General features: G+C 41.1%; 1 protein-coding gene across 5 annotated transcripts in view; it reads right to left on the bottom strand.

Annotated features, from left to right (window-relative positions):
* The window catches only part of LOC111970212 (nck-associated protein 5-like), a 115,488-nt gene that overhangs the window by 80,009 nt on the left and 22,620 nt on the right, over positions 1 to 12,859 (bottom strand). For all 5 annotated transcript variants that reach the window (XM_070445637.1, XM_024147324.2, XM_023996808.2 and 2 more), the window contains exon 2: positions 10,785 to 10,981. The gene's annotated coding sequence lies outside the window, so the exon portion shown is untranslated. The remainder of the gene's footprint in view (positions 1 to 10,784; positions 10,982 to 12,859) is intronic.

The raw sequence follows: 12,859 nt of genomic DNA, 5'->3' as shown, positions 1-12,859 counted from the left end.
GAATGTATTCAGACCCCTTCACTTTTCCACATTTTGTTACGTTACAGCCTTATTCTAAAATGGATTAAATTGTTTCCCCCCCTCAATCTACACACAATAACACATGACAAAGCAAAAAAACAAAATTATTTTGCAAATGTATAAAAATAATATCACATTTACATAACTATTCAGGCCCTTTACTCAGTACTTTGTTGAAGCACCTTTGGCAGCAATTACAGCCTCGAGTGTTCTTGGGTATGACACTACAAGCTTGGCACATCTGTATTTGGAGAGTTTATCCCATTCTTCTCTGCAGATCCCCTCAAGCTCTGTCAGGTTGGACAGGGAGCGTTGCTGCACAGCTATTTTCAGGTCTCTCCAGAGATGTTCGTTCGGGTTCAAGTCCGGGCCATTCAATGACATTCAAAGACTTGTTCCAAAGCCACTCCTGCGTTGTCTTGGTTGTGTGCTTAGGGTCGTTGTCCTGTTGTAAGGTGAACCTTCGCCCCAGTCTGAGGTCCTGAGCAGGTTTTCATCAAGGATCACTGTACTTTTCTCCATTCATCTTTCCCTTGATCCTGACTAGTCTCCCAGTCCCTGCAGCTGAAAAACATCCCCCAGCATGACGCTGCCACCACGCTTCACTGGTGGTATTGGCCAGGTGATGAGCAGTGCCTGGTTTCCTCTAGACGTGACGCTTGGCATTCAGGCCAAAGAGTTTAATCTTGGTTTCATCAGACCAGAGAATCTTGTGGAGTGCTAGAGAGATGGTTGTGCTTCTGGAAAGTTCTCCCATTTCCATAGAGGAACTCTGGAGCTCTGTCAGAGTGACCAACAGGTTCTTGGTCACCTCACTGACCAAGGCCCTTCTCCCTTGATTGCTCAGTCTGTCCGGGCGGCTAGCTATTGKWAGAGTCTTGGTGGTTCCAAACTACTTCCATTTAAGTGAGGCCACTGTGTTCAATGCTGCGAGAAAAATTTGGTACCCTTCCCCAGATCTGTGCCGACCCAATCCTGTCTCGGAGCTCTACAGACAATTACTTCCACCTCATGGCTTGGTTTTTGCTCTGACATGCACTGTCAACTGTGGGACCTTACATAGACAGATGTGTTCCTTTCCAAATCATGTCCAATCAATCTAATTTACCACAGGTGGACTCCAATCAAGTTGTAGAAACATCTAAAGGATGATCAATGGAAACAGGGTACACCCAAGCTCAATTTCGAGGCTCATAGCAAAGGGTCTGAATACGTATGCAAATAAGCTATTTTATTTTTAAACATATATTTGCAAACATTTCAAAAAACCTGTTTTCGCTTTGTCATCATGGGGTATTCTGTGTAGATTGATTGATTTTTTTAATACATTGTAAAGGCTAATGTAACAAAATGTGGAACAAGTAAAGGGGTCTGAACACTTTTTCCCGAATGCACTGTATGTGAAAAAGAATGACAGTAATCAGTATCCCAAATTGTATCATATGCGAACAGAATATACATGTTTGAATGAAATGTTCATATTTTGCACGTTTTCTAAATTACATTCAAGATACGTTACATGTCATGTATGGATACGAATATATCAGGATCTTCTTTTAGAAAGTCATGCCCACTGTAAAATAATATGATACTCGAGTAGGTTAAAACTGCATTCAAGTAAAACATTTTGGAGCTAATATTAGTTCGAAGTCATGCTATCTTACCTGGCTAACAGTCGAGCTTGACGCAATTCCAATGTGCTAGACAGAGCATGCACTTCAAATGCTCCATCTTTGGCAGGGGTGGATGGACCTCTTACTCCCTTCTGGTAACTATGAGGAAAATACTAAAGGTATTGCCGCTGCAATATCAACCACATATTCTCGAAATTACAGACACTATTTGACAAACTTTCCTGGCCTTGTAAATGAGTTGCTCAATTTTTACATAACGTTAGCTAGCTAGCCAGGCTGGGCAGTAATGTTACACATCACACGAACGGTAACAAATTGACAGTTGGTGTAATAAGCGGTGGTTTCATTGTAGCTAGCTAGCAAAGAATAACAGTGCAGAGCACGTCACTTTGTACTGGTAGCTAACAACTTTGTAACCATTTACAACTACTTTGTTTCAAAAGTGTCACTGTTAGAAGTAGACGTTACAAATAGTTAGCTTAAATTAGGTTATTTTGCCGGCTAGTCATTGACGAACACATCARCTAACGTTAGCTACAAGGAAGAAAGTGGGTGTATCTGTCAATGTCAAGCATAACTGCCCAGCAGAAATGCATTGCGTCTAGGATGTATCACCGATATTTACTCTTGACCTCCCAATATCTTGTTGTTTTTGGTTAGGGTTTTTTCTCTTCGGTTGATAGTAACACTCAATCTTGGGTAGCCGGGCGTTTGTCTGCCATTTGATCAGTTCACTACTAAGAAAATTGCAGCATTGGTACCAGCGGAAGCTGTCTTGTCGCAAGAACAATGATTCAGATATGTCTTGCAATGTACGTCTGACGCAAACGCATTCCTTTTTTTTTTTTTACCCTAAACATAAATAATTAATATAAACAAACTGACGTAGCAGATTTCAAACTGACACGGAGTCTTGCTTTAAAGAACACCCTCTGTGCTGGTAGACAGGTAACTCTCAAAGACCGATGGGAAGTAAGGCTTGTGTTTCGGGGGACGCATGGCTCTCGACCTTCACCTCTCCCTGTTTTTGATAAATGTCCCGAGGAGGTCCAGACGTTTCTTTCGCCTCGAGTGGTTTATTAGACCTCTCTAAGACCGATGGGAAGTAAGGCTCGATTGATGGTTAAAATCTGAACGCCAGTTTTGATATAGTACTGAGTACTCACATTGTAATCTACATGTGTTTTTTTTAAATTGAGCTGTCCTCTTGGCCAGGTCAAAGTGGTCTTTTGACCTCAATGGGACTTCCTGGATAAATAATAATACAAAATCAGGATTCTAAATATATTTTCCTATCTAAGCAAATTTAGTATCAGCTGTTCTTCTGAGTTTCTGGTGCACAGGTTGTCTCGGTCATGACAAGTACATGACTACATGCCCGTGTAGCTATTTTTCATACATTTATTCATTTAGCAGATGTTCTTACAGTCAACCATCCAGAATAAGATTTACTTATTTAGGTAAGTATTAGCTAATTTCAAGAGAGAATGATAGTGGATACATGCCAAAAGGTTTTGCATTAGACTCTTAAACACACATTTTGAGGACCACCCCCAGAGAGGGACATTTTGGGTGTCCTTCACTCTGCCTGTTTTGAAGACGTGCTTTATTAAAAATCTCTTGTTTTTGTGGTAATTATATCTGTATCAATTAGGTGCCCAAACCAGCCAGCACCATGCTGTTTAAATTTTGGCCAATTCAGTCAGTTGGATTCCAGTTTGGTTATTTTGAGAAAGAGAGGGAGGTGAGGGGGGACTCAAATCCCTGCCTAGGGAGGGAGTATGAATGAATAAATAAATTAAAATATGAGGGGCTCCATTAACACCCCACACATCAAAGGGAAGGGGGAAGCTGGAAGGGGAGCACTGTACATACTGTGTGTGTATGCGTTGCRTGTGTCCACACACACTTTCAAGTTATTAGTCATATGTACGGGATACACATAGTATACGCCATCCAACGAAATGCTTACTTGCAGGTTCCTTCTCAACAATGCAACAATAACAAATAATAAAACATAACAGGAACAAAGTAAATGTCTCAGTAAAATAGAACAAACATTTTAGCATAATACAGGAAGGCACAATTTATGGTCCAATATTTACACACGTTTTGGTGAAGACGGAATTGGGGGGCACGTGTGTAAATTGTGTGTGGGGGCAGTGCCTGACACCGAAACTAACTGGAACACACCAGGGTGGGGGTGGGTTATGGGGTGAGGAAAATTACTGTACTGCATGTGGGGGGTAAAGTGTGTGACACCAGGGCCAGCGGGACAACAGTAGAGTAGAGTAGAGTGAATTCTGACCCGGGGGCAACGGGAGCGAAATGACAGTTCACTAACTGTATAAACCTCAGGATATGATACACCACAGATGACACACACACATTCATCAGCACTGTCTGTGTATCTCTGTCAACAAACAAACACTGTCACACATATGACTCCGGGCATTTAGGAACTGTCAGTTTAAGTCTGTCACTAGTCCTCTTACATCATAGCAGAATGAATGACTGATCGTGACCTAGATTAATCACCTAATAGTTTTATATCAGGTTTACTCTACATTAACCTGCTCTTCTCCACTCCATTCGCAGGAGTCAAATAGATAAAGTAGCCGATAGACAGAGCAAGCATATTGACATTTGAAATGGCAACCATTTTCCTTAAAAGAGGGACAGCTAAAGTGAGAACAGGACGAGTTTGGATGGTGAATGATGGCACGCCTGAAGACCAACAGTGAGCTTGATTTAGGTCAACAGACTACCTCATCTGTGTGAAGTGGAATGTAATCAAACATCTCACGAGGAAGCAGCGGAACAATGAGGTGTGAATGTATAAATGTCAGAGGGCTAGTGTCATGCGTAATAGACACAAACACATGGAATTCAAGCAGACAGTGTGAAAGCACACCTGACCCCTCTCTCTGTCATCTTAGAAAGGTCCAACGCAGCCGTTTTTATCTCAATATCAAATCGTTTGCAGGTAACAATTAAGTAAGTACCTTACTGTTATTGTTTTCAGTTAAAATGGTCAAAAATAAACAAAAATAGCTTCTTAGCAAAGAGCAATTTCCCCAAGCAAGAATTTAGCTAGTACTGTCTGGGAGTGGTCTGAATGGGGAATGGAAAACTGAAAACTATCTGTTATTGGCAGAGAGGTTTGGAACGCTCTTATTGGTCTATTAACAAATTTACGGCCTGGTGTTGCCACCAGGTAGGCCAAAACCATCCCACAAAAACAAACTTAAATTTTGGGCGGTTTTGTCAAACAGCTCTTAATCCCACCACAGTGTCCGATTTCAAAAAGGCTTTACGACAAAAGAATACCATGCGATTATGTTAGGTCAGCACATAGTCACAGAAAAACACAGCCATTTTTCCAGCCAAAGAGAGGAGTCACAAAAAGCAGAAATAGAGATAAATTGAATCACTAACCTGATGATCTTCATCAGATGACACTCATAGGACTTCATGTTACACAATACATGTATGTTTTGTTCGAATAAAGTTCATATTTATATCCAAAAATCTCAGTTTACATTGGCGCGTTACATTCAGTAATGTTTTGCTTCCAAAACATCTGGTGATTTTGCAGAGAGCCACATCAATTTACAGAAATACTCATTATAAACATTGATAAAAGATACAAGTGTTGTATCTATAATAATTCCAATGCATGGAATTATAGATAAACTTCTCCTTAATGCAACAGCTGTGTCAGATTTCAAAAAAGCATACCATGCAATAATCTGAGTACGGAGCTCAGAGCCCAAACCAGCCAAAATAAATATCTGCCATGGAGTCAACATAAGTCAGAAATAGCATTATAAATATTCACTTACCTTTGATGATCTTCATCAGAATGCACTCCCAGGAATCCCAGTTCCACAATAAATGTTTGATTTGTTCCATAAAGTCCATAATTTATGCCCAAATTCCTTCTTTTGTTAGGGTGTTTAGTAAACAAATCGAAACTCACGAGGCACGGGCAAGTCCAGCGGAAATGTCGGACGAAAAATCCAAAAAGTTATATTACTGGTCGTAGAAACAAATCAAACGATGTATAGAATCAATCATTATGATGTTTTTATCATAAATGTTCAATAATGTCCCACCCGGAGAATTCATTTGTCTGTAGAAAAGCAATGGAACGAGAGGTAACTTTCTCATGACCGCGCGTCATGAGACCGTGGCTGCTGGCAGACCTCTGACTCATTCCCCTCTCATTCAGCCCCCCTTCACAGTAGAAGCCTGAAACAACAKTCTAAAGACTGTTGACATCTAGTGGAAGCCTTAGGAAGTGCAACATAACAAATATCCCACTGTATTTTCAATAGGGGCTGAGTTTAAAAACTACAAACCTCAGATTTCCCACTTCCTGTTTGGATTTTTCTCAGGTTTTTGCCTGCCATATGAGTTCTGTTATACTCACAGACATCATCCAAACAGTTTTAGAAACTTCAGAGTGTTTTCTATCCAATACTACTAATAAAATGCATATATTAGCATCTGGGACTGCGTAGGAGGCAGTTTACTCTGGGCACGCTTTTCATCCAAACGTGAAAATGCTGCCCCCTATCCATAAGAAGTTAACCTGTTATGGCTGCAGCCCGTCGCCGGTACACCTATGACAACATCCAGCTCAAGTGCAGGGCGCGAAATTCAAAATCTTTTTTTTTTTTTTTTTTTTTATATTTAACTTTCACACATTAACAAGTCCATACAGCATTTGAAAGATAAACATTCTGTCAATCCAGCCAACATGTCCGATTTTTTAAATGTTTTACAGAGAAAACACCACATATATTTATGTTAGCTCACCACCAAATAAAAAAGGAGGACAGACATTTTTCACAGCACAAGTAGGATGCAAGTAGCATGCAAAGCCAACCTAACTAACCTAGAACCAACCTAAATAACCTAGAAAAAAACTACCTCAGATGACAGTCCTATAACATGTTACACAATAAATCTATGTTTTGTTCAAAAAATGTGCATATTTTAGCTATAAATCAGTTTACATTACTGCTACCATCATAGCTACAGTCAGAAATCGCACGGGAGTAGCCAGAGAAAATACAGACACAACGTCAACTACTAATTACACATCATAAAACATTTCAGAACAAATATGTGGATAGCTAAAGAAAGACAAAGATCTTGTGAAGAGCCAATATTTCCGATTTTTGAAGTGTTTTACAGGAAAACACAATATATCGTAATATTAGCTTACTACAATAGCTAGCACACAGCAGCATTGATTCTAGTCAAACGGTAGCATAGCACAGGTCGACAGATATATGAAAAAGCATCCCAAATTGGGTCCTTATCTTTGTTGATCTTCCATCAGAATGTTCTCCAAGGGGTCCTTTGTTCAGAAACGTCTTTATTTCGATCCAGAACGAACGATTTCCCTCTTGAATTAGCAAGCACACTGGCCGTGCGTTGCTAACCTCTCGTTCTTGAACCAATTCTTGCGTCGCATCACGTCTAAAGTCCAGAATAAATTTTCAATAATATAATGAAACTATATTGAAAAAACATACTTTAGGGTGATATTGTGACATGGATCAAATAAAATCGAAGCCAGAGATCATATTCACCTTTAACGAGTGTTTCAGGAGCCGAGTCCAGGTCCTACTTCGCGCCCAGAAAAAAAAAATTAGTGCGCAAGCCTCACTCCAAGAGGTTGTGTTCAATCCCAGGACGAGATAATCAAGTCATTTCTGCTCTCACTTCCGCATGACACCCAGAGGAAGGCGTATGACGTGTTTCTACAGTCCTAAGTGACATGCCCTTTTATAGACAAGGTCTTGAAGAGAGACATCGATTTTGGAAATCTCACTTCCGGATAGGAAATGGCTGTAAAAAGAGTTCTGGTTCCACTTAGAGAAATAATTAAACGGTTTTAGAAACTAGAGACTGTTTTCTATCCAATAGTAATAATAATATGCATATTGTAAGAGCAAAAATGATTAAGAGGCCGTTTGAAAATTGGCACATATTTTCCAGTTTTTCATACGCCCCCTGCAGCCATAAGCAGCTTACAGATGGTAGGCAAGACAGCTGGTATGGCAGAACGCTGACATTCCTAAGAGCCCGGATCTCAATCCCACTGAGCACGTCGGGGCCTGTTGGATCGGAGGGTGAGGGCTATGGCCATTCCCCCTAGAATGTCCGGGAACTTGCAGGTGCCTTGATGGAAAAGTGGGGTAACATCTCACAGCAACAACTGGAAAATCTGGTGCACTCCATGAGGAGGAGATGCAGCTGGTGGCCACTGCAGCTGGTGGCCACACCAGATACTGACTGTTACTTTTGATTTTGACCCCCCCTTTGTTCAGGGACACATTATTCAATTTCTGTTTGTCCATGTCTGAGGACTTGTTCAGTTTGTGCTCAGTTGTTGAATCTTATGTTCATACAAATATTTACAAATGTTAAGTTTGCTGAAAATAAACACAGTTGACAGTGAGAGGACATTTCATTTTTGCTGAATATATATATATATATATATATAAATAAATAAATAAATAAAATGTACAGCAAGAGACAGACACCCTCATACACATATGCACACACTACCGAACGTGCATACATAGACACAAACACCACAACCCCCTCAACTCCCCCTCATAGTGTATAGTATACACTCACAAACAGACAGATGCATACACATTACATACACTTGTCCCCAGAGAGTTGAGGAATGTGAGATCAGTTGTCATAGGACGTTAATCCTCATGAACACCCACACAATAGGAGTAGCATGTGCTACAGGGACCCTCCAGGGGCTCAGCGTGTGTCCCACAGGGACGGGCATTATGTTGAATCCCAGCACAGTTTCACATACAGTAGACACCCTCTAATGGATATGGATGTGAAAATAATAACAATGTCACGGCGGTCTGATAACAAGCAAGTTTTTCCTTCATTTGTCTTTTATGGTAATATTTTGAGCGTATCATCTTTGCCTAGGGTGAGAGAACTATATATTAGACTACCAACAGACTGAACTAGATCAACCGATGTCTACAGAAACCAACTTGACAAAAAGTGTGGTAGGCAAGTAAAGCGTATTGAATTCATATCACATTAGGTCACCTAGCCTACATTTTTCTTTTCCTAATCTCGCTGACTTTTGACGATTGGTAATAGGGTGACCAGATGTCCCCGATTTCCAGGGACAGTCCTTGATTTTTGTGGCCTGTCCCCTGCTAGAGGTGTCCCAATTAGCCCTTAGAAAGAAAAAAATGTACTCTGTCGTTAAACTGAGTCTGATATTTCAATAATCAAAACACTGTATCCAATCAGATTTGTAAAAATATTGCCTGTCCCTGTACCAAACTTGTTTGCCCCCGCAGCTTTGCCGCATACCTTGAATGTTCAGGCAAACGTGGGATCAGTGATACATTGTAACCACTGCATGAACCATGCCCAGAAAGTGTTTCATGCAACATCATAGGCTACCAAACTTGACATTTACTAGATAGAAATTGATTACTTCTTTTAGCCTATGTTATGATGACTAAAAGTAGGCTATTTGAAAGGACTATAGCGAAAATGTGTTAACTATTTCCCAGATTTTAATTTCCAAAATCAGGTCACCATGGTGTAAAGAAACATTAGTCATCCACCCCTTCTCTCTCTCTCTCTCCATTGGAATGTGTGCCATCCTGGGGGGCTAGCAGTTGTTAGCGGGCATGTGTGGCTGCAAGTGCCAGCTCTGTTTGTGCACCTGGTCAGAAATGTTATCCCTAAAACACGACAGACATTTTTCAAAATATCCCTTTACACCCGTTACTGCTGTTAGGGAAGACGGATAGTAGACTCTGTCCAGTAGTTATACCTCTTTTTCAAAACTGCGACAAAAACATTGTTAAAATAATTTGGTGATACAGTAAAACCTCTGTTGAATAAAAACCAAGAACTCAACATGATACCCAAGAATGGATTGAAAATATATTAATGAACCATAGACAAATGGACAGCCGAGTGGATCAGAATCCTGCACAGAGATGTATATGAAATCAAAGGGAAATTAAAAAGTAATTTTACCACGGCGGCAGAAATAGACCGTCCCGCTGATGAAACAGCATTTCCCCAACCAGACAGCCTCCTTCGCATGCATTTAAATAATCTCTCAGCAGATTACAACCGCAGCAGAATAGTGCCATTTGGCATCAATAGTGTCCATTAATTAACATGGGAGAGAGTAAACTGCCCAGAGCAATAATATACTCCTTAAAGACGAGAGAAGAGAAAGAAAAGAGCAAATAAAAGACAAAGAGGGAGCAAAAAACTGCATACTTTTGAAGAATACTTGAATAATTAATCAAGGAGAATCTCAAATGGAAAATAATTAAATCAACAGATGGTCTCTCTATTACTCCTGTTTCGTTCCCTTCTCCACTCCCAAGCTCTATCCTTCACTCAATCTTGGCTTTGCGTGTGTCCAGAGAAGCCCCTTGCTTTGCCCCCCACTCTTCTTCCCGTGCAACAGACTGACCCTGGAACCCTGGACAGACAACTCCATTCACTCTCCTGTTCAGGCCAGCCTCAATGGAGACAATGGAGGGGCTCAGTGGCCAGTAAATCTCCCAGATCAACACGAGCTTGGAGGGTCTAATCCAGCTAATCTTATAGCATTGTGACACTCAACTCTCAGGCATGGCCCACTGTTGCAACCGACACCAATGGAAAGTCATTAGCTGGACACACTTAAGGTTACGGCACAGACGTCAGGCTAGCTAATTCTAATGGTCAACATCAGCTAGCTAGGAAAAGCTCCTTCTCAATATTAGCTGGAAAATGCTCCCATTGCACTCTTTCTAAACCCCAATTTCAACAAACAAAGGATTTGATCAAATCACTTTATGCCATTTGAACAAATAACTTGTCCTCATATTGACCACTTTCTCTATTGGGAGCAATGACATGTACTGCTAAGTGAATGTCGACATTAACCAATAGGAGCATGTGTGCAACATCGCGACAACTACACTAAAAGCAACGTCAAAAAGGTTATCCCCAGTAATACACTTGTTATTAACAGTTAATTTCCACCATTTACGCAGAGTGGAAGCATTGCAGATAGCAGTGACACACATCAATTAGTCCACTCACCTCAGAGCTGCTCGCTGTCTATTGTGTGCCCTAAGGGGCCAGAGACCTCGGAGCCTCAGGAATAAGAGTGTGGTTCCTGTCTCCGAGGGCCAATCCCATGCTCTATCCCACTCCCAGCCACTGGCTCACTGATGTTCCAATATCACATCATAACGCGTTGAATCACCAGGGATGAGGGAAGATGGAGGGTGTGAATCCTGTTGACAAAGAGAGCTAGATGAGTCACTCTATGGCCTATTTATGAAGAATGCGCATGTCCCATAAAGTGAGGCAGTAGGCAGCCTGCTGGCATCAGAATTGATAAATGTAGCATATTCAACGCTGACAATAATTTATTGGTACGGAAGTTACCAATACCTCAGGCTCTGATGATTACAGTTAAATAGGAATGTAAATAAATTACAATCACTGCCAAGAACCACTGCACAAGGATGTAGAAATGCCATCTTTAATTTGCAAACCTCTGTTTTGAATGTTTCTCTGAATATTCATTTTCCTTTCCTTTGTGCTTTCTTAGTCAAAGTGACATAGCCTGGAGCATTATTAGTTCAGATGATTTAACTCAACACCACATACTGCTCAGCTGATCAATATCTTCTATACAGTTCCCGTTTAAGGAAAGTCAATACAATACAACAGTTACGTATACCGTCAGTCAGCTTATCGGAAGACATGACCAGTACACTTCGCCTCAGCCTGACACACTCAAGTCAACTGAGTGTGAGCCTGCTAGATTTAGACTATTGCGGGGGAGGAAACCACAACATCCAATGGTTGCCTTTCAAACACAAAGCTCATGTATCTCTACCAGTAGCTAATGGGTCTTCTGCTTTCACTCCTCATCAAATCAACCAAAGGTGACACCGTCGTCCGTCTCTGATCAAAAGCGCATAATAAAAAATTTAAAAAAGGACCAAAAGCGTCACTTTGGTCATGACAAGTCAAGACCTTTGACGAGGAACCCAACTTCGAGACACCAGGAGCTAGCTGGCTGTGGTCTTCTGGTTGACACGTGGCGCCACTGTGTCCAGCCAAACCCTGAGAGGAAGAGACCAAAAAAAGACGTGGTCCCAGTTAGCAACCTTCACACCCTCCACGTCTGGTTTTCCATTTAGCCCAAAGACTTCATTAAGCTCTTGAACATTGCTTTGCCTCACTCCACACGTTTCCTGTGAGAATCCACATCCTGAAGAAATATCACCGTGCAAACCAGTTGCGGAACTTTAAACGCCCTGTGGGCTGTGTAACTGGCAAAAGAGATGATGATAATAAACTGTTTTGACTGCTTCTCTACTGTTGTAAAAAATACAAAACATGATTGTGAATAGTCTCGCTATCAAGCACCAGTTTTTCCATCTGGTAAACCAATGTGAGTCTCTCACTCTGCCTCTTTCTCCATCCCACCAACGCAACTCTTCCCTGTAGGCAATGAATGCATGATCAAGTACCCAAGCATCTTCTATGACCTATATTCCTGCAGCAACACCAGAGACTTGTCAAGTTGTCACTGATTCCCACTCTTTACCATTTGGTATTTTAATTAAGCAATGCTTTCCTGACAGTTTCTGCCACTCTCCCAAGGCTAATACAAGATACCATATGACTTTTTGACTGTCACCTACATTAAATTAGAGCATCTGCGTTATTATTATGACCAAATGTAATACATTACATGCACTCCATATACATTGAGTATACCAAATATTAGGAACATCTTCCTAATATTGAGTTGGGTGGTGGACCATTCTTGATACACACGGAAAACGGTTGAGCGTGAAAACCCAGCAGCGCTGCAGTTCTTGACACAAACCGGTGCACCTGGCACCTACTACCATACCTCGTTCAAAAGGCACTTAAATATTTTGTATTGCCCATTCACCCTCTGAATGACACACATATACAATCCATGTCTCAATTGTGTCAAGGCTTAAAAATCCTTCTTTAACCTGTCTCCTCCCCTTCATCTACACTGGTTGAAGTAGATTTAACAAGTGGCATCAATAAGGGATCATAGCTTTCCCCTGGATTCACCTGTTCGGTCTATGTCATGGGAAGAGCAGGTGTTCTTACTGTTT

Source organism: Salvelinus sp. IW2-2015, linkage group LG11 (assembly GCF_002910315.2).
Source record: "Salvelinus sp. IW2-2015 linkage group LG11, ASM291031v2, whole genome shotgun sequence".
NCBI lineage: Eukaryota > Metazoa > Chordata > Actinopteri > Salmoniformes > Salmonidae > Salvelinus > Salvelinus sp. IW2-2015.
Note: the sequence above shows the minus strand (reverse complement) of the source record. Positions and strands in the feature narration are given on the sequence as shown.